A 19,650-nucleotide genomic window follows, 5' to 3' on the forward strand; every position below is an offset into this window, starting at 1 on the left:
AAGCGAACATTGACTGGTGATTCCTCCCATTTTAATCAGCTCTTTCCATCATTGATTCCTCTGGCCTCCTTTTTCAGATTTCTCTATTGTTTAACAGCAGCAGTAGTAGAAATGTAAGGGGCAGACAATTATTTTTTCTTTTAAACTTTATGGACCATTTTACAGTAATATATTTAAGAGGGATTTGTCAGATGTATTCAGCGACTTACTTTGTAATCTCTGGGTTATCTGTGCTGCTTTTTGTTGAGTATTATGCCACGTTTGTTTACCCTTGCCACTCCTATACTCGCCCCCTTTTTCATGCATGACCTTATGATTTCTGTGTTCATGTACGTTATAGCAGCTAATACACAATTCTTGATAGCAACTCTTGTTAATAAGGACTCCTGTTTGGGAACCCTTGGAAAGGTCCATTCCCATGTTTCTGAATGGAACGAGAAGGTCATTCACAGAAACTTGCATGCTCCGCATTGTGGTCACGTGTGGACAGGGACGAGTACTAGGAATATAAATACTGATTACATATAAGTAAGCTATGCATCACTTCAGCATTCATCTCCCTTGTCTACATCCTTATGCATTGAGGATATAGCAAGCGGTGGGTAAAAAAGGGCAGACGTGGCAGAGCCACACACAAGATGGCAGCTTGAAAGGGAAGCACTGGCTACCTGGGAATACATCCAGCAGAATCCTGTGGAACCAGGGGAAAACTAACGTACAAATAGCCACAAGAAAAGAGGAAATGAAGGAGAACCAACCAATGGGTAGCTGTCCAGCGAAAAGATAGGGAAAACAAGCAGAGACATTTGTGGCAGTCAGCAGTGGCACAGTACTGCGTTGGAACTCCCTGACCAACATTCTGGCGGTAATGTCCAGAGACTGAAGTTGGTTATGGCTCAGCCAGCTGAGACCGTAAGTGAGGCAGCGAAGCTCGTTTCCAGAGCCTGTGTGGTGGTTCTGCTTGGTTTGTGCACTTATGTCTTAAAGCAAGGAAGGGGATTTGGGCCTATCCCTACCCCTTGATGTGCACTGGGATCGGGGAGAGACAAAAGACCGCAGCCCTCTCCTTGTGCCTGTACCACAATTAAAACAGTGGTGCGTGGGACTAGAGTACTGCAAACAGACCTGCTGTGCACTAAACTCCAGGCCCCTACATGAAGCAACAGCAAGGGAGCAGACCCCACACTCTCAGTCCACAGATTAAAGATGGCAAAGGCTCTCAAACACCTTTGCTAAGCTAGATCACTTTGTGATGAAACCCCTCCACAGCAGTAGCATCTGGTGACATTTTTAAGTGGTGGGGCTCAAGTATCCATCATGAATTGCACTGAATAGGGAAAGAACATGAGACCGTCTCTCTCCTTTGAGTGATTCGATAAAGTTCTGACATTTACCAGCACAGTAGCACTAGTGGCAGGATGTGCTACATGCTTTACATTAAGTGTGTTTCAACTGTATCTATTTTCTCTCCACTGCAGATGCTTCTCCTTTGCAGCATTCTGATGCCTTTGTTGCCTTGTTCACGTTTTAGAAAACAGTCAATAAATACTGTGTATCCACCGAGCCCTCTCACTAAAAGTTGAAAGAATTCAGCACTGGGCTCTAGGACTGGGCGAGAACCAGAGATATCGGACTCTGGAGCCTGAGTGACAGGGGAAATAAGAAGACACAATTCCGCATAATGCTCATCTGATCTGCCGGACAAAGCAACCAGCGCTCGCACAGGGAGACTGTTCAGCGAGGTCAGTGAAGGGCCACGACACAATGGAGAAGAGCTCTATTCAGAGCTTTTAAGGGTACCAATAACCATGGAGAGCGAGTGAATCTTCTGCTGGGGCACAGGGAGGAGAGTGTGCCAAGTTATTCCCCAGATGGGCAGAGTGGCAATAGTAAAGCCAGAATAACACAAGTTCACAGTCATTTCTTTGTAGGAATAGATAATGTGATTTGCCCAGAATCACAGACTGTTGAGCTGATGCCAAGAATGGAACCTGATTCCCCAGTTCGTGTCAGTAGATCGGGGATTAACACCACATCCTCTCCCTGGTTTAAATAAAGAGATGCCTTTATTACTTACTCTATTGCTGACTGCATTAAATAAAGGTAACCCTTCCAGTTTTGACTCACCCTCCGCTCCGCAAGCCAATTCAAGTTACTAGGCCAGCAGCATGTCTTCAAATAAACACTAAAGGCAGACCGATGCAAAAAGGAGGTTTATCTCTAAAAACGATGTGAAGGCTGAAGGCATCACTTATACATCCCGCGCCATGTGAGACCAAAATTCCCTCTATACCAGTCTCATCTCTCCTGCAGCCCCTCTGCTTTGATAAATAAGGGCTGTGAAAATTAAGCCCTTACTTGCGCAGTGGGCTGCCTATCTGAAAGAAACACGTTAGTTAGATTCCTCACCTTAGAATATCCCCAGGCGTCAGACTGGATCCGGAAGATTTTTCGTCAGCAATACCCCTTGCGCGTCGCTAGGCGTCGTCTGCGGCTCCGCGTCCGTCGTCGGCGTCGTGCGCCGGAATGACGTCGTCGGAGTACTTAGACGCCGCCCTCGCGCGCTGACGTCAGTTCTTCTTTTTTCCGCGCCAGTAAGCGTAGATCCGGGAGAGCTACCCCTTTAGTCAATTTTTGACTAACTTTTTGATCCTTTTTGATCCTGTCAATCGACTCCGGTGCCGGTAGGATGCCTGGTTTTAAAGCCTGTGCTGACTGTAACCGCCTGATGTCGGTTACGGACCATCACCGCCGGTGCCTGTACTGCTTGGGCCTCGACCACGACGCGGAGTCGTGCTCGGACTGTAAGGCCCTGACCTCGAAGGCTAGACGGGAGCGGTCCCGTAAGCTTCTCGAGATTCGCCACTCGGCTCCGTGCGCCTCTCGATCCCGGTCCAGGAGGAGGTCCATGGATCGGTCGCGGAGCCGCAGCCGACGTCACCATCGGTCGTCGGGATCCAAGTCTTCGGGTAAGTCGAAGCATTCCAAGAAGTCCAAGAGGCGACATCGCTCTTCGGACTCCCCTCGCCGGTCGTGCGACTCGGCCGAGGGTCAGGGTGGTTCCACCCCCGCGGCTCCAGCGGAGCCGCAGGCGCCGCGCACGTCCCCATACCCTCCGGTCCCTGGGACTAACGCGACGCCGGCGGAAGTCAGTGCCTTCCTCTCGGCCATGAGGAACCTGGCTCCGCCGTCGGCGCCCGCTGGTGCGCCTTCGGGCCCCGCGGACCCGACTGGGCTGCCTTGCCTGCCGGTGGCTCCGGCCCCGGCGCCGTTGACGGCTCCGGCCTCGACGCCGCAAGTGCCCGAGGGACCCGTTCTCGAGTCCCCGTCGACGCCGGTCGACCTCGTCACGCCTCCTCCGCCGGCGTCGACACCGGTACCACCCCCGACGCCGACGTCGACTCCGCTGGACGTCGTGCCCCAGTTCAGTCATGCTCCGGGCCCGGCGCCGGTCCGGCGTCGATGGACGCCGAGATCGACGCCGCTAGAGACACATTTTGTCTACCGCCCGGCTCCGTTACTTTCTCCTCTACACCAGGAGTCGGATGATGGGGACTACTGGGAGGGATCCGAGGATCCTATGGCCGCTCAGGCCCAACTGTCCCAGGACTGGGCAGATGAACTGGGGGAGGCCAGTGGTCTGGATACCTCGCCAGACACTGGATTCATCTCTCCTCCGACTGTGGCTTCGGAGGAGGGTGCTGCTTTCTCCGTGGTGCTGCGTAAGGCGGCCGCAGCCCTTGGGCTCGAGCTACCTGCCGTGGCTGTGAGGACGAACATCCTCACTGAGGTGCTTCAGTCCGCAGCAAGCTCCACTGAGCCTCTGCTGCCGTTCAATGAGGCCCTCACTGACGTTCTACAGGGCACCTGGTCCAAGCCCTCCACAGTTCCTCCTGTGGACAGGAACGTCGCCAGGCGCCACCGCCCTGCTCCGGGCGACCCCAGTTTTCTGTCCCAACACCCTACCCCTGAGAGCCTGGTTATCCAGGCCTCCACCTCCCAATCCTCTTTCCTGACCGCCCCGCCGGACCGGGATTCCAAGAGACTAGAGCAGTTTGGCAAGAAGCTGTTCTCTTCCCTTAGTTTGGGCCTGCGGTCTTTGAACACCGCTTGTCTCTTGGACCGTTATTCCCACTCTCTGTGGGATGCGGTGGAGGACGCGCTGCCCCTGTGTCCGGAGGAGGTCCGGACACGACTTACCCAGGCTCTGGCCGATGGGAGGGATGCCGCGCGACATGCTATAAGATGTGGGCTTGACACCACGGACTCGCTGGGTAGGGCCATTTCTACCTCATTGGCGCTTCGACGTCACGCCTGGCTGCGGTCCACGTCATTTTCGGGGGATGTCCAGAGCTCTCTCATGGACATGCCCTTTGATGGCACTCGCCTTTTTGGCGAGAAAGCGGACAGTGCGCTGAATCGCTTTAAGGACTCCCGGGCTACGGCCAAGTCCTTGGGCCTCTCGGCCCCGCGGTCGCAAACTTCCGCCTTTCGCCCCTTTCGTGGCCAAGGAAGGGGTGCCTCCTCACGTACGCCTAGCCACCAGCCGCAGAACCAACCTGCGCGCGGTCGCGGACGTGGTTTCCGCCGAGGCGGTTCTGGAGGACGACGAGGTCAGTCCACATCCACCCCGGCAGCATCCGCCTCAAAACCTTCCTAGTCCGAGCTTTCAGGCCCATTCCACGCCAGTGGGCGGCAGAGTTCGCCATCACCTGCTCCACTGGCGGTCCATCACATCGGACAGGTGGGTGCTGCAAATCGTCCGAAGGGGCTACTCCCTCCCCTTCGAGACGACCCCTCCAGCCATGCCACCGCAGCACCACCGTATATCGGGGGATCATTTGAATCTTCTCCACGAGGAAGTTTCGGCCCTCTTGGCCAAGGGGGCCGTCGAGCGCGTTCCGAGTCCAGAAGTAGGTCGTGGTTGTTATTCCCACTACTTTCTGGTTCCCAAGAAGGGCAAAGGGGGCCTACGCCCTATCTTGGACCTCCGGAACGTCAATGCCTTCCTCCGGAAGGAAAGGTTCAAGATGTTGACTTTGGCTCAGGTTCTAGCTGCCCTAGACCCCGGAGACTGGATGGTAGCGTTGGACTTGCAGGACGCATATTTCCACATCCCCGTCCTGCCGGCCCACCGGCGTTAACTGCGGTTCACGGAGGGCTCGCCCCAGGCAGTCGTCTCCCACCTCCAGACTATGGCGGATCTCCTGCATTTGCTGGGGTTTTCCATCAACGTACCGAAGTCACACCTGAGTCCCTCTCAGAAGCTCCTCTTCATCGGAGCGGTTCTCGATTCGGCGCAGTTCCGGGTCTATCCACCGGAACAGCGGGTCCGGGATATACAGGCCCTGATTCCCATCTTTCGGCCTCTATCCTGGGTTTCGGTCAGGCTAGTGTTGCGGCTTCTGGGGCTGATGGCCTCCTGCATCCTACTAGTGCATCACGCCAGGCGGCGCATGCGGGCTCTGCAGTGGGACCTGAAGTTTCAGTGGGCCCAGCATCACGGCAACCTGTCCGACCATGTCTTGATCTCAGAGGGCACTGCACAGCAGTTGCAGTGGTGGCTCACGGACCGCGATTGGGTCATGGGCAGAAGCCTCTCCGTTCCCCAACCGGAGCATGTCGTAGTGACGGATGCGTCCCTCCTGGGATGGGGTGGCCATATGGGAGAGGCGGAGATCAGAGGCCTCTGGTCTCCGGCGGAGTCTCGTCTCCACATCAACCTGTTGGAGTTGAGAGCGATCCGACTTGCACTGAAAGCCTTCCTTCCCTCTGTCCGGGGAAGTGTCGTGCAGGTGTTCACGGACAACACCACCGCCATGTGGTATTGCAACAAACAGGGCGGGGTGGGGTCGTGGACCCTTTGTCAGGAGGCTCTGCGCCTCTGGACGTGGCTGGAACACCAGGGCGTCACCCTAGTGGTTCAACATCTGGCGGGCTCTCTGAACGCCAGAGCAGACGAACTCAGCCGCCGGTGCATGATGGATCACGAATGGCGTCTGAACTCCGAAGTGGCGCAAGTTCTCTTTCAGCAGTGGGGAGAGCCTTGGTTAGATCTATTCGCCACCGAAGAGAACGCGCAATGTCAGCAGTTCTGCGCGTTGGAATTTCCAAGGCGGCACTCGCTCGGCGACGCTTTTCGTCACGAGTGGAGTTGCGGTCTGTTTTACGCCTTTCCGCCTATACCACTTCTGCCCAGAGTGCTGAAGAAGATCAGGCACGACCGGGCCCAAGTCATCTTGGTGGCTCCGGATTGGGCACGAAGGTACTGGTATCCCGAGCTACTCAGTATGTTGACCGATCCTCCGATACGTCTGCCCCTTCGGGAGGATCTTCTGTCGCAGCAGCAGGGGACGGTCCTCCACCCGAACCTGTCCAGCCTCCACCTGAGATTGAGCGGCGACAGTTGATGCCATTTGAGTTGCCTCCTGAAGTCTGTGATATCATTCTGGCAGCCAGGCGTCCCTCCACAAAGTCGGTATACGCCTGCCGGTGGAACAAATTGTGGCATGGTGCACAGCAAAGGCTGTGGATCCCCTTTCCGCCCCTCTTTCTGAGGTTCTCCTCTTTCTTCTTTCTTTGGCCCGGCAGGGCTCTGCCCTGGGCACCCTGAAAGGTTATCTTGCTGCCATCTCTGCCTTCTTGCGGCTTCCTGATCAGCCTTCTCTTTTCAAGTCCCCTGTGGTTACACGCTTTCTAAAAGGCATTACTCACACGTTCCCTCCTGTCCCTTTTGTAATGCCTCAGTGGGACTTGAATCTTGTTCTCACATTTCTAATGTGCGCTCCCTTTGAGCCTCTTCATAATTGTCCTCTTCGTCTGCTGACGCTTAAGACTGCTTTTCTGGTAGCCATCACCTCGGCTAGACGGGTGAGTGAGCTCCAGGCTTTATCTTCAAAGCCTCCTTTTCTGTCTGTTCATCCGGACAAGGTTGTCCTTCGGCCTCGTCCCTCCTTTCTTCCGAAAGTGGTGACTCCATTTCATCTTGGGCAGTCTGTCACCTTGCCCACCTTCTTTCCGCCTCCGCATCCTTCCAAAGAGGAAGAGAGGCTCCACCGTCTGGACCCAAAACGTGCGCTCTCCTTTTATTTGGACCGCACAAAGCAGTTCCGGGTGGACGACCAACTTTTTGTTGGATACGTGGGTGCTAAGAAGGGGAAAGCGGTGCACAAACGGACCATCTCTCGGTGGGTCGTTTTGTGCATCAAAATTTGCTACTCCTTGGCAAAAAAGGATCCTCCTGTTGGGCTGCGCGCCCACTCCACTCGGGCCACAGCGGCTACTACTGCTTTGGGACGGGGTGTCCCTTTGCAGGACATCTGTCAGGCGGCGACGTGGGCTTCGCTACACACGTTTGCCAGGCATTATTGCCTTGACAGCCAAGTCCGGAGGGATGGCTTCTTTGGCCGTTCTGTCCTCCAGGACTTTCTGGTGTGATCTTGGTTCGCAGACCCACCACCGGGGATGGTATTGCTTGGGTATCTATTCTAAGGTGAGGAATCTAACTAACGTGTTTCTTTCAGATGAACAAGTTACTTACCTTCGGTAACGATGTATCTGTAAGAAACATGAGTTAGTTAGATTCCTCACCGACCCACCCATCCTCCCCGTTCTGCGAACCGACATCTAGGGTTAAGGATATCCTTTTCAGGCCCCTAGATTTTTTTTTTGGCACCAGTGTCGGTCTTTGCATGGCTCTGCGTTCCTGGCGCGGAAAGCTATGTACAAGAACTGACGTCAGCACGCGAGGGCGGCGTCTAAGTACTCCGACGTCATTCCGGCGCACGACGCCGACGACGGACGCGGAGCCGCAGACGACGCCTAGCGACGCGCAAAGGGTATTGCTGACGAAAAATCTTACGGATCCAGTCTGACGCTTGGGGATATTCTAAGGTGAGGAATCTAACTAACTAATGTTTCTTACAGATACATCGTTACCGAAGGTAAGTAACTTGTTCTTCAGTGCCTTGCTTGCAGGATCATGCTAAGAATGAGGGTCAGGCAGGCAGAAACTGTTTGCAGTGTTTGTAAGACTAAAATAGTATATTTTAACTGTGTGGAAATTGGAGAGGCAGCCCCCAGCGCCCTGAAGCAGAAGCCGCTCCTGCTCCACAGTTAAATAACGGAGATACCACTCTGATAAAACTTTAAGATCCCTTAAGCATATTAAATCACAGGGTATCATAAGGGTATCATAATCACAGGTATGTCATAAGAGGGTAAAAAGTGTAAATTATACAAACAGACTTCAGTTAAACAAAGAAAGCAAAATCAGTGTAAAGTGTAAAACAAATTTGTCTCCAAAATGGGAGCGAATTTTCATAAACAAAGGAAAATCCCTTTCGAGAAACCGGGTCCAGGGTCAATAGCAGGTGAATCCTTGCAAGAAACATCAGGAGCTGGCAACACTGAATTAAAAGAATACACATTGAAATGAAAACAATTTTAGCTTCCACGGAAAGTCGAATAGATAGGCGTATTTTAAGATTATATCACGTGAAGGAAGGAATAGAAATGAAAGCAGCCATAATGAGTGAAACTGAGCAGCAGTTATCATATGTAGAAGATTAATCCAGCATATTCAAAGAAGAGGTGAGCAGCCATGAAAACTGTACATGCTAGACTTGCCAAGACTGAGGATTTAGAGGGGCACTCCCGTATAAATAATGTCTGCATTATTGTTTTACTGGCCTACCAGAAACTGAAATAGAAGGCCCAATGGCAGAAAGAGTGGCACTATTAAGTACGTGACCCCCAAGTGTCTTCATAGTAGAACATGCACTCGGAGTGCTGGCACTGAAACCACCCCCAGTGAAGCACCACAACCAGTAATCGCACACATCCTAAATTACCGTGACAGGGACAGACTTGGGATGCCCTATAGGGCATTCGGGCAGTGACTGATGAGCTGGTCTGATAGATCAGTGTGTGGGCCATTTTTTTTTAGCAGTTTCCGGGCCTGTTTTATGGTCAAATGGGCCCGTTTTATTGTTGATTTCCCAAACATTACCACAAACATTACCTGCAGCAAACACAAATGCGTGCCGTTTCATATACCTTGCAAAAAACTGATACACTGTGTCTTTACAAGTTAAAAACTGACCTGATTTGCAAATGTGTGCCACTTTTTTAGCTATCAGGTACGCTATTGGTTGCCACTTTTATTTCTGTGCCCAGGCGTACTTTTTGGTCTCAGTTCGACCCTGAACAGGGACACAATATTTCGACTGGGCAGAAACAGAGAGACAATCGGTATGAGGAAGCAGAGATTTTATTCTCCCCAGACGTCCCTCGGGCAGTGCAAGAGGCTGAAAAATTGTCACCGGAGTTGATAAAAGCTTACAGAAGCTGGAAATTAAGAATGCATTAATGTATCCTCAAAACTATGCATAGAGTACAAAGGAAAAGCTCACTTCTTTGCTACCCCTGAAGGAACTATAGAGTTCATAGACACACACATAAAAGGAGTTCCCCTGGCCCAACAGGTCGTGTAAGAGAGCGAAATTAACCTTAGGGGGAACCTTCATTCATTCAGTCATGCATGAAGTGGACCTTCATTCAGTCAGTCAAAGATTCTTTATTCGGCCAATAAAAGACATAAAAGCACAGAGATAAAAACAATTGCACCAAAAACAGTTATAAAAAACAGAACATAAATAAAGGCTATAAATGCATAATAGGTACAATGTACCCGAATAAATGTATCTAAAACTGTATGTTCGAGGCATATGAGCTGCAGATTACACACTTTTGCATAGATCGTCATCTGGTGTTGGGCCCGGATGTTTGCAGTTTGTTTTTCCTCTTGGAAAGTCTTTGGAAGTCACAAGGTCGGTGACTCCTCCTTTGGATCGTATTGCGCATGGGCTTCGGCTCCATCCTCAGATTGTTTTTTCCCGCCATCGGGCTCGGATGTGATCTACGCGCTCCGGTTCCGAACAGCTTCTCCCCGGAACACGCGGCTCGAGACTGTCCGGCCTGTATGTCTTTCCGATCCAAAAAGACTATTCGGGACCGAAGAGCCAGAAGGAACATGGCACACTCCTCGACGTCCATTCCAGTCGACATCTTCGGAGACGACATCGACGATCCGGAACATCATCATACCGAAGAGGACCTAGTCAGCGCTTCCGAGGCCGACGAGTCAGATGTGGAGGACATCACCCCGGCGCAGAGGGTCGTGAGTACCAATCTACCCCCTCCCACACCCGCGCCGACACCCAAAAAGGCTTTGGTCATGCCTTCGCCGCCGGGCCTAGGCAAGACCAGAGACACTGCTTCACACACCCCACCTTCGGGCCCGGTGAAGAAGCCAAGTAAGCCTTCCGGCGGCTCGGGCTCGAGCCAGCCTGCCAGGGGTGCCGAGAAACACACTTGGGCACCGAAGAAGAAGATGGCCTCCCCCTCTACACCAAGCTCCGCAACGAAGCCCTCGGGTCGAAACCCAGCTCTTCGGCACCGACGCCATCTTCGGTGCCGACCAAACCACACAAGGCCACCGGCACCGACACTTCCAAGCCAAAGCACATCTCGGCGCCGACCAAGAGACCGGAGGGTCCCAAGCCTGGTTCTAAACATCAAACCGGCACGGAAAAACCTAAAAAATCATCGGCCCCGACCCCGAGTTATTTACACCGGATCCCTTGCAAAAAAACTCTTACCAAGGATCCAAAAACTGGATATTTGACGCTCTCTACTAAGAAGAGACATTTGGAGAAGCCTGCTCCACCTCCAAAGAGGAAGGACTTTGCTACCTCTCCATTCAGAATACCTTCCCCTCCTCCTCCACCTCCTCCTCCTTCCCCACCTCCACCCCCACCTCATTGTTCTCCTACTCCGTCTCCAGACGATGATGATCATGGGGACCCATATTATGATACAGGGGATGTGCCACAAGACCCCCACACCTACAGGATCTCCAGATCCATGAGACGATTACCATATACCAGATTACCTGGGTTTAAACCAGAAGTACAAGCCTCTATCCTTAACCAGCCCTTTGACATCTATTCGGGCCAAAGGTGGATGAGGCCTTAGAAAAGATGAAAAAGGACACGGATACAGCAAAATCCATGGGGGCCTTACAGTTTCACCCGCCCAGACGCTCCTTTCGCCGCTCATCCTTTTGGAGTGCATCCAAAGGCTACTCCTCAGACACAGCGTCCACATCGTACAAGTCTCCTACTCAGACCACCTTTACAAAAGGTTACCAAAGAGGCGGCTACAGGGGTAACAACAACAAGGGCAGAGGCAAAACAAACAATGCCCGTTCTGCCACACCTACTAACCAATGACTCCCCATCCCCCCCCCCCCCCCCCCACCCGCTCCCTCCAGACCATTCCACTCCAGTCGGGGGCAGACTCACAAATTTCCTTCATGTCTGGGAGACCATCACCTCAGTCAAATGGGTGACCCAAATAATTCAGTCAGGATACTGCCTGGAATTAACATCTAACCCCCCCCCCCCCCCAAACATTCCACCCAGGCAACGCCCAATGTCACAAGAACATTCCACATTGCTAAAGCAGGAGGTAATCTCCCTCCTACAAAAACAGGCAATAGAACACGTTCCTGTCAATCAACAAAATTTGGGGGTTTACTCCCTATATTTTCTAATACCAAAAAGGGACGAGACTCTACGACCTATTCTAGATATCCGGCCCCTAAATACATACATACACTCAGACCATTTTCACATGGTAACGCTTCAGCAGGTACTTCCGCTCCCCTCCCAGAACGACTTTCTCACCACACTGGACTTGAAAGACGCATAATTCCACATTCCAGTACATCATGCTCACAGAAAGTACCTCAGATTTGTAGTGGACGGACAACACTTCCAATTCAAAGTGCTCCTGTTCGGAGTCACAACAGCACCACGGGTATTCACCAAGTGCCTAGCAGTGGTGGCAGCACACCTCAGAAGACAGCACATTCACGTCTTCCCATACTTGGACGATTGGCTGATAAAAGCCACTTCATACAACCGATGTGTACACCACACCGCCATCACAATCCAACTACTTCACCAACTAGGCTTCACGGTGAACCACCAAAAGTCCCAGCTAACACCATCCCACTTAAAACAATACCTCGGTGCCACCATAGACACCTCAAAATCAATAGCCTACCCCAATCCGGCCAGGATAGCAAGCATTCAGGCTTTGCGACAAAAATTCGTACTTCAACACTCCCTTCCAGCACGAGTGTTTATGCAACAGATAGGGATGATGGCCCCTTGCATTTTCATAGTGCCTCACGCAAGACTCCAGATGCGTTCACTCCAAGAGTGCTTAGCGCGCCAATGGAACCAGGCCCAGGGGCAACTGACAGATCTGGTGTTGGTAGACGGTCGCACCCATCGCTCTCTGCAGTGGTGGAACACCACAAACCTTTCCATAGGTCGACCGTTCCTGGACCCAGTTCCCCAAATAATACTAACAACGGACGCATCGCTCTCCGGCTGGGGAGCTCATCTATTACACCTCACAGTGCAGGGCACATGGATGCCGCAACAATAGTTACTCCATATCAACCATCTTGAGTTACTAGCAATCTTTCTAGCCCTGAAATCCTTTCAACCACGGATTTCAGGCAAGGCAGTCCTCATTCGCACAGACAACATGACGGCCATGTATTATATTCAAAAACAAGGCGGCACACACTCTCCACAGCTCTCTCAATTAGCACAGAGCATATGGAGATGGGCAATTCCCCACAAAATCTTTCTCCTAGCTCAACATGTCCCAGTAGTCCAAAACACTGTGGCAGATCTGCTCAGCAGACAGACACAACAGATCCACGAGTGGGAACTTCACCCACAGGTTCTTCATCCGTTCTTTCAAATGTGGGGGCATCCACAGTTAGACCTCTTCGCCACCCACGAAAACACAAAATGCCCAAGCTTCGCCGCCAGATACCCACACCCATTGTCCAAAGGAAATGCGATATGGATGAACTGGTCCGGCAAATTTGCGTACGCTTTTCCGCCTCTCCCACTCATTCCATGAGTGGTGCGAAAGTTACAACAGCACTCCCTCACACTGATCCTAGTAGCTCCAACGTGGGCCAGACAACCGTGGTACGCCACACTGCTGGAACTCTCGGTAGTACCACACCAAAAGCTACACCTCTCACCATGCCTCCTAACCCAGAACCATGGAGAGATCAGGCACCTGGACCCAGCGCAGCTCAACCTTGCGATCTGGCTCCTGAAATCCTAGAATTCGGGTACCTAAACCTTCCCCCTGACTGTATGAACGTCATCCGAGAAGCTAGACGCCCTACCACTAGAGCCTGCTACGCTGCCAAGTGGAAAAGATATGTTGTTTATTGCCATAACAACACAATCAATCCTCTAGACGTGTCTATACAACACATCATATGCTACTTACTCCACCTACAAAGGTGTAATCTAGCCTATACCTCCATTCGGCTACACCTCGCAGCAATTGCAGCTTACTTACAAAACAGGCAGCACCTATCACTTTTCAGAGTACCTGCCATTGAAGCCTTCATGGAAGGCCTCAAAAGAATAATTCCCCCCAGAGTACCACCTTCACCTGTGTGGAACTTAAATATTGTGCTCACAAGGGTGATGGGGCCTCCCTTCGAACCTTTGCATAAATGCGAACTGCAATTCCTCACATGGAAAACAGCTTTCCTTCTAGCCATCCTCAGACCGTTGCAGAAAGGGCTCTGCATACGCTAGATGTCAAACGAGCCTTACTTTACTATATCCAAAGAACACAACCTTTCAGAAAGACCAAACAACTGTTTGTCTCTTTCTCTCCACCACACAAGGGCAACCCCATCTCAAAATCAGGGATAGCTAGGTGGATTGTAAAATGCATCCAGATTTGCTACCACAAAGCAAAACGAACGCTTTCCGTTCCCCCTAAAGCCCATTCTACACGGAAGATAGGGGCTTCCATGGCTTTTCTAGGGAACATCCCACTAGATGATATCTGCAAAGCAGCTACATGGTCAACACCGCACACTTTCACTAAACACTACTGTGTAGATGTGCAAACGAAGCAACAAGCCAGTGTGGGCCAGGCTGTACTAAAAACACTATTTCAAACCACTGCAACAGATACCGGTGGTCGCCGCCAAGGTTGGGAACTGCTATATAGTCTATGCAAAAGTGTGTAATCTGCAGCTCATATGCCTCAAACGGAATATGCTACTTACCAGTATGCATCTGTTCTTGGCATGTAGAGCTGCAGATCTACACACGCCCACCCGCCTCCCCGGCTACCTGTATCTGTTCCAGTCTATCTTATTTAGATACAACACACATGGGTTTCTTCACAGTTGTTACTTCGCTCCATCTTTCCCTGCTGGCGAAAAACAATCTGAGGATGGAGCCGAAGCCCATGCGCAATACGATCCAAAGGAGGAGTCACCAACCTCGTGACTTCCAAAGACTTTCCAAGAGGAAAAACAAACTGCAAACATCCGGGCCCAACACCAGATGGTGATCTATGCAAACGTGGGTAGATCTGCAGCTCTACATGCCAAGAACAGATGCATACTGGTAAGTAGCATATTCCTTACAGTGACAAGGCGTGGGAGGCAGAAGATGAAAGTTATCCTTCTTTTTTACTCCTCGTTCTAGACAACCCACCAACATGAAAACCAAGGGCAGACAAATGTATATTGAGCTGAAGCCCTCGGATTGGGCAGCCACACCAAGAGAAAACAATGTCAGAGTTTAACCAAACCCAGAATTAAACGCCTCAGCTGCAATGTCGGGGGATTAAGCAACCCTAAAAAAATGAGTTTTTTTCATGGCATATTTAGACTCTCACAAAAATGACTGAGCCAATCTGTAAGAGACTAACCTGAGTCCCCAAACACTTCACACATATGCTAAAAAATTGGGGCCAAAAGCGATACTTCTCATATGCTACCAGATCCAGAGGAGTGGTCCCTTAAGTAGTAAAACTAATTTCCACAATCACGTATGCATAGCAGACAAACCAGACAGGTATGTCCTAGTCGGTGGAAAATAAAACACACAGGACAGCGCCTTGTGGAATATTTATGGCCCTTACGTAGATTCATCTGAATTCTGCAGAGAACTCAAGGTTTACAGTACCCTGCGTATACCACACAAAATATGGGGCAGAGACCTTAACCTGATACTGGGTCGTTTCCAAGACAGATCCACGCAAACACCCAGAGTGCTGCATGCCGCCTCCAGCATTAAGCAAACCATGCTAAATTAGGGTTTCTCCCCAGATCTCTGTACTGGGGTGAATGTATGACATTGTTCTGCATTCTGTCCGTCAATAGTTCTTTTTGCATTTGTCACCCCGAGTGGGACGGGCATGCTCAGACGTGGGTCCCGTGCTCTCCATTCCACTGGAATCAAGCTATCCTGGCTGAAGAGGGGTGAAACCCCGAAACCAGTCCTAGGATGCTTGTTTCCGGTCCAGGGAGGACCTGGCCTGGCAGTTCGGGCTGGACTGTTCCCATTGGGTGCAGGGTCAATACTGATTTGCATATGGCTGGGTCCAAACTGGAATGGCATGGTGAGCAAAAAAACGATGGATTTAGGCACAGATCTCTGAACTGGGGTGAATGTATGACATTGTTCTGCATTCTGTCCATCAATAGTTCTTTTCGCAAATGAGGGTTTCATGCATATTTAGTGTATACCCCATCCTACGAAGAACAATTCACCTATTACTTAAGTGCATGACTCCAGCTAATGCATTGCATACATAGTTTCAGAATAGAGGGTACCGAGGTCGAGCCCTGTACACCATTGGATTGCTCCCCACTCAATCTGCAAATACTTGATTCTGAACCAACAAAGCAATGCTGAATATTGTGATTCAGACCAGAATCACTGCGTGATACACTGCTCAAAACTGACTGAATCCATCCCTGACCTTTGAATGTTTCCTATAGTGTAGCTTCTGCAGTGAAAAGCCTCAATTGAGTTCAAAGTATGTGTTGGTGGGCATATATATTGCTAAAGGAGCAGATGTACTGTGGTTGCTCAGAAACCACTTAACCAGACTCCTGATAAGGTTGAAGCAACTAGAAACAGACATACGTTAGATCACACCAGACCAATGTTCTGGAAATCGGGCATACTCTCTGGAATTTAGAGAAGAAGCCAATCAGGAGGTGTAACTGCTAGGAAAAGATGCAGAAGCACAGAAATCCGGCGAACTCAGGCTAGGGAAATCCATATCACCGATACTGATAGAGCGATGAAAATACACCAACCTATCTTGTGCGTCATCAAAAAGATACTAAGTGAAGTTACCACGTATTACTCTAACCTAGATGACCAAAAATGAATCCACAATGCAGAAAATAGCAAGCTATAAGAATATGTCACACTTTCATGGCTGGAGTGGGAAGCTCGAGAACACCAAAATGCTCCACACACTCGAAGAAATTAACCAGGCAAAATCACTAGCGAGTGGCAAAGCCACAGGCCCAGCCAGCTTACTGCCAAATTTTATGAGTATGCAAACCTGCTGGTGCCTCGTCCAGTCAACTTGTTTGGAGAAGTATAGCAAACTGGCCTATTCCCTTCAGTCTGTGTGTGGAGCAGTGATTATAGCACGGATCAGGACTGGATGGCTCCGGAACAATGTAAATCCTACGGGCCCTTTCATTATTTATTTATTTATTTATTTATTTATTTATTTGTAACCTTTTTATGTTCATATTTTCGGGTAAAAAGATAGTAACTACAGTCTCATCTTGCATTAAAATCATACTGCCACATTTGCCAATCGAGACCATTTCTTAGGTGTTCATATTTTACATTCAATCAGTTACAGTTGACTGAACCAATCCTTTCACATGAATATTATCCTGTAATTATACAGTATCAGTAGTATTAACAATATTATTAATTACATAAATTATCCAGGTCTGACCTATCATATTGTAGACTGTAGACCCTTTCATTATTAAACTTGGATTAAAGTTTCTCTGCCAAACTATTAGTGGACAGGCTGATGGTCTTGAGGCCCTTTCTTGTCTTTCCAGAACGGTCAGGCTTTATCCCAGGCAGTTCTTTTCGCTTAAGCCTCCGCACTCTTACTGCAATCATGCACTGTGTAGATCCACAATTACAAACAGTGGTGCCATTTGTCAACTCAGAGAAAGCTTTCAACTCAATAGAACGGCCGCATATGCTGGAGGGAGAGCAGGGTATCTGTCCATCACCTACATCAGGATTAATGACCTGGTATCATCATGTTTCACTATGCCAGGCACAAACCAGGGGTGTCCATTATCACCACTCCTATTTGCCATAGTCATGGAGCCATTTGCATGAGCGATATGGGAGACGCTCATGGAGATTTTTTGTCATTGATAAAACACTTATTATCGCTCAGTATGCGTACGATGTGCTAATATACTTGCAGCGACCAGCGGATAACCTAAACAATGTGGTCCGAGAGTTTGTTTGCTTCATGGACTATTCCCAACTACAAATCAATCACAATAAATCTGAACTGACACCCCTCACTGTCATTACACAGCCCTTTATGCTACAGTATCCTACACCTTGGCACACATGCTCAGTCAGATATCTAGGGATACAGATGTGCCATAACTTGGGGGAATGATTCAGGAAAACTGTGGTAAAGCAGTGGGCAAACTAGAAAGGCAAACCGAGAAGTGATCATGCTGCCTCTATCCCTTACAGTCCACGTAGCCATTATTAAAATGGTTTTACTACCCATATTCTTATACAGCTCCCTAAATGCTTATTCTCGAGAATAAGGGCAACCTTAAGGTTAATATGTGCAGGAAAGAGAGCATGAGTTGGCTGTGAAATACTGACCTCACCCATGGAAGAAGGGTGTTCAGCACTTCCTGACCTCTACATATACTGCATAGCAGCTTAGGCACGCTATGTACAATATTGGTACCACCCACCTGCGCACTGTATTCCTATCCAGCTGGAACGCTGCCTATTCACAACTGGGACGTTGGAAACCATTTGTTTTGGTTTTTGCTTTGTTCGCCATAAGTTGGCAGGGTATGCTCAGACGTGAGTCCCTTGCTCACTTTGCCACTGGATTCAAGCAAGCCTGGCTGAAGACGGCTGAAATGCCAGAAACCGGTCCTAGGAAGCTTGTTTCCGGTCCAGGGAAGACATGGCTTGGCAGTTCGGGCTGGACTGTTCCCATGAGGCACAGGGTCAGACTGATTTGCATATGGCCATGTCTGAACTGGGGTGGCAGAGTGGGCTAAAGAACAGTGATGGATTAAACCCAGATCAGTTGACTGGGGGTGAGTGCTTGCAATGTTCAACACTCCGTCCATCATTTCCTTTGGTTTTTGCAATATTGGTACCACCCACCTGCGCACTGTATTCCTATCCAGCTGGAACGTTGCCTATTCACAACTGGGACGTTGGAAACCATTTGTACCAAACCCCAATGATCTTGTGAGGAAGCATACACAGTCAGTACTACATTGTAGGCATGGGCTGAAATAGCTTGAATGCTTCCCACTCCACTACTGTATTCACCACTCATCCCAACATTGAATAACCCAGGCCTGAAACCCCTGGAGGAACATGTTGGACAAGACATAATGAAGAAACTAGGCCTTACTCAGCTAGGAAATCTGCTCCTGAAAGGCTCAGTTAGTTCCCTGCAGGCATATAGAGACAGAGGAGGCACAACTATACATAAACTGTACTACAGACTTCGTTCTGCAGTTAAGACTCCATGGAATGAATTCCAGATCCCCTCCACCAGAAAATCAGTTACCACCAAGGTAATACAAAGGGAAAACACAAATAAATAGTGGCATTTATATAAGAATATGCGTCTTAAGGAGACAGCTAAGTGGAAACAACAGTGGGCTACTGATATTGGCCCTCTCTCAACAGACATTAAATGGAGATCCTGTAGCAGAGAGGTTAAACCATGGGTACTCACAAACTTTCTCTTGGGGGGCCAAATTTACAGTGTGGTTTGTGGCCAAGGGCTGCACCGTGGGGGCGGGGTCATTGGGGAGGGGGCGGGGCTAGAGCAACAAAAAAAACTGTGACCATGAGGTCTCTCTCTCTCTCTCTCTCTTCCTCTCTCTCTCTCTCTCTCTCTCCCTCCCTCTCTCCCTCTCTCTCCCTCTCCCTCTCTCTCCCTCTCTCTCCCTCTCTCTCCCTCTCTCTCTCTCTCCCTCTCTCTCCCTCTGTCTCTCTCCCTCTGTCTCTCTCCCTCTGTCTCTCTCCCTCTGTCTCTCTCCCTCTGTCTCTCTCCCTCTGTCTCCCCCCCTCTGTCTCCCCCCCTCTGTCTCCCCCCCTCTGTCTCCCCCCCTCTGTCTCCCCCCCTCTGTCTCCCCCCCTCTGTCTCCCCCCCCTCTGTCTCCCCCCCCTCTGTCTCCCCCCCCTCTGTCTCCCCCCCCTCTGTCTCCCCCCCCTCTGTCTCCCCCCCCTCTGTCTCCCCCCCTCTGTCTCCCCCCCCCTCTGTCTCCCCCCCCCCTGTCTCCCCCCCCCCACTGTCTCCCCCCCCCACTGTCTCCCCCCCCCCACTGTCTCGCCCCCCTCTGTCTCGCCCCCCTCTGTCTCGCCCCCCTCTGTCTCGCCCCCCTCTGTCTCGCCCCCCTCTGTCTCGCCCCCCTCTGTCTCGCCCCCCTCTGTCTCGCCCCCCTCT

General features: G+C 50.5%; 1 protein-coding gene across 1 annotated transcript in view; it reads left to right on the forward strand.

Moving 5' to 3' along the window:
* Positions 1-19,650, forward strand: part of PCCB (propionyl-CoA carboxylase subunit beta) — a 548,767-nt gene that overhangs the window by 268,149 nt on the left and 260,968 nt on the right. The window lies entirely within an intron of this gene.

This window comes from Triturus cristatus, chromosome 11, assembly GCF_964204655.1.
Source record: "Triturus cristatus chromosome 11, aTriCri1.1, whole genome shotgun sequence".
NCBI lineage: Eukaryota > Metazoa > Chordata > Amphibia > Caudata > Salamandridae > Triturus > Triturus cristatus.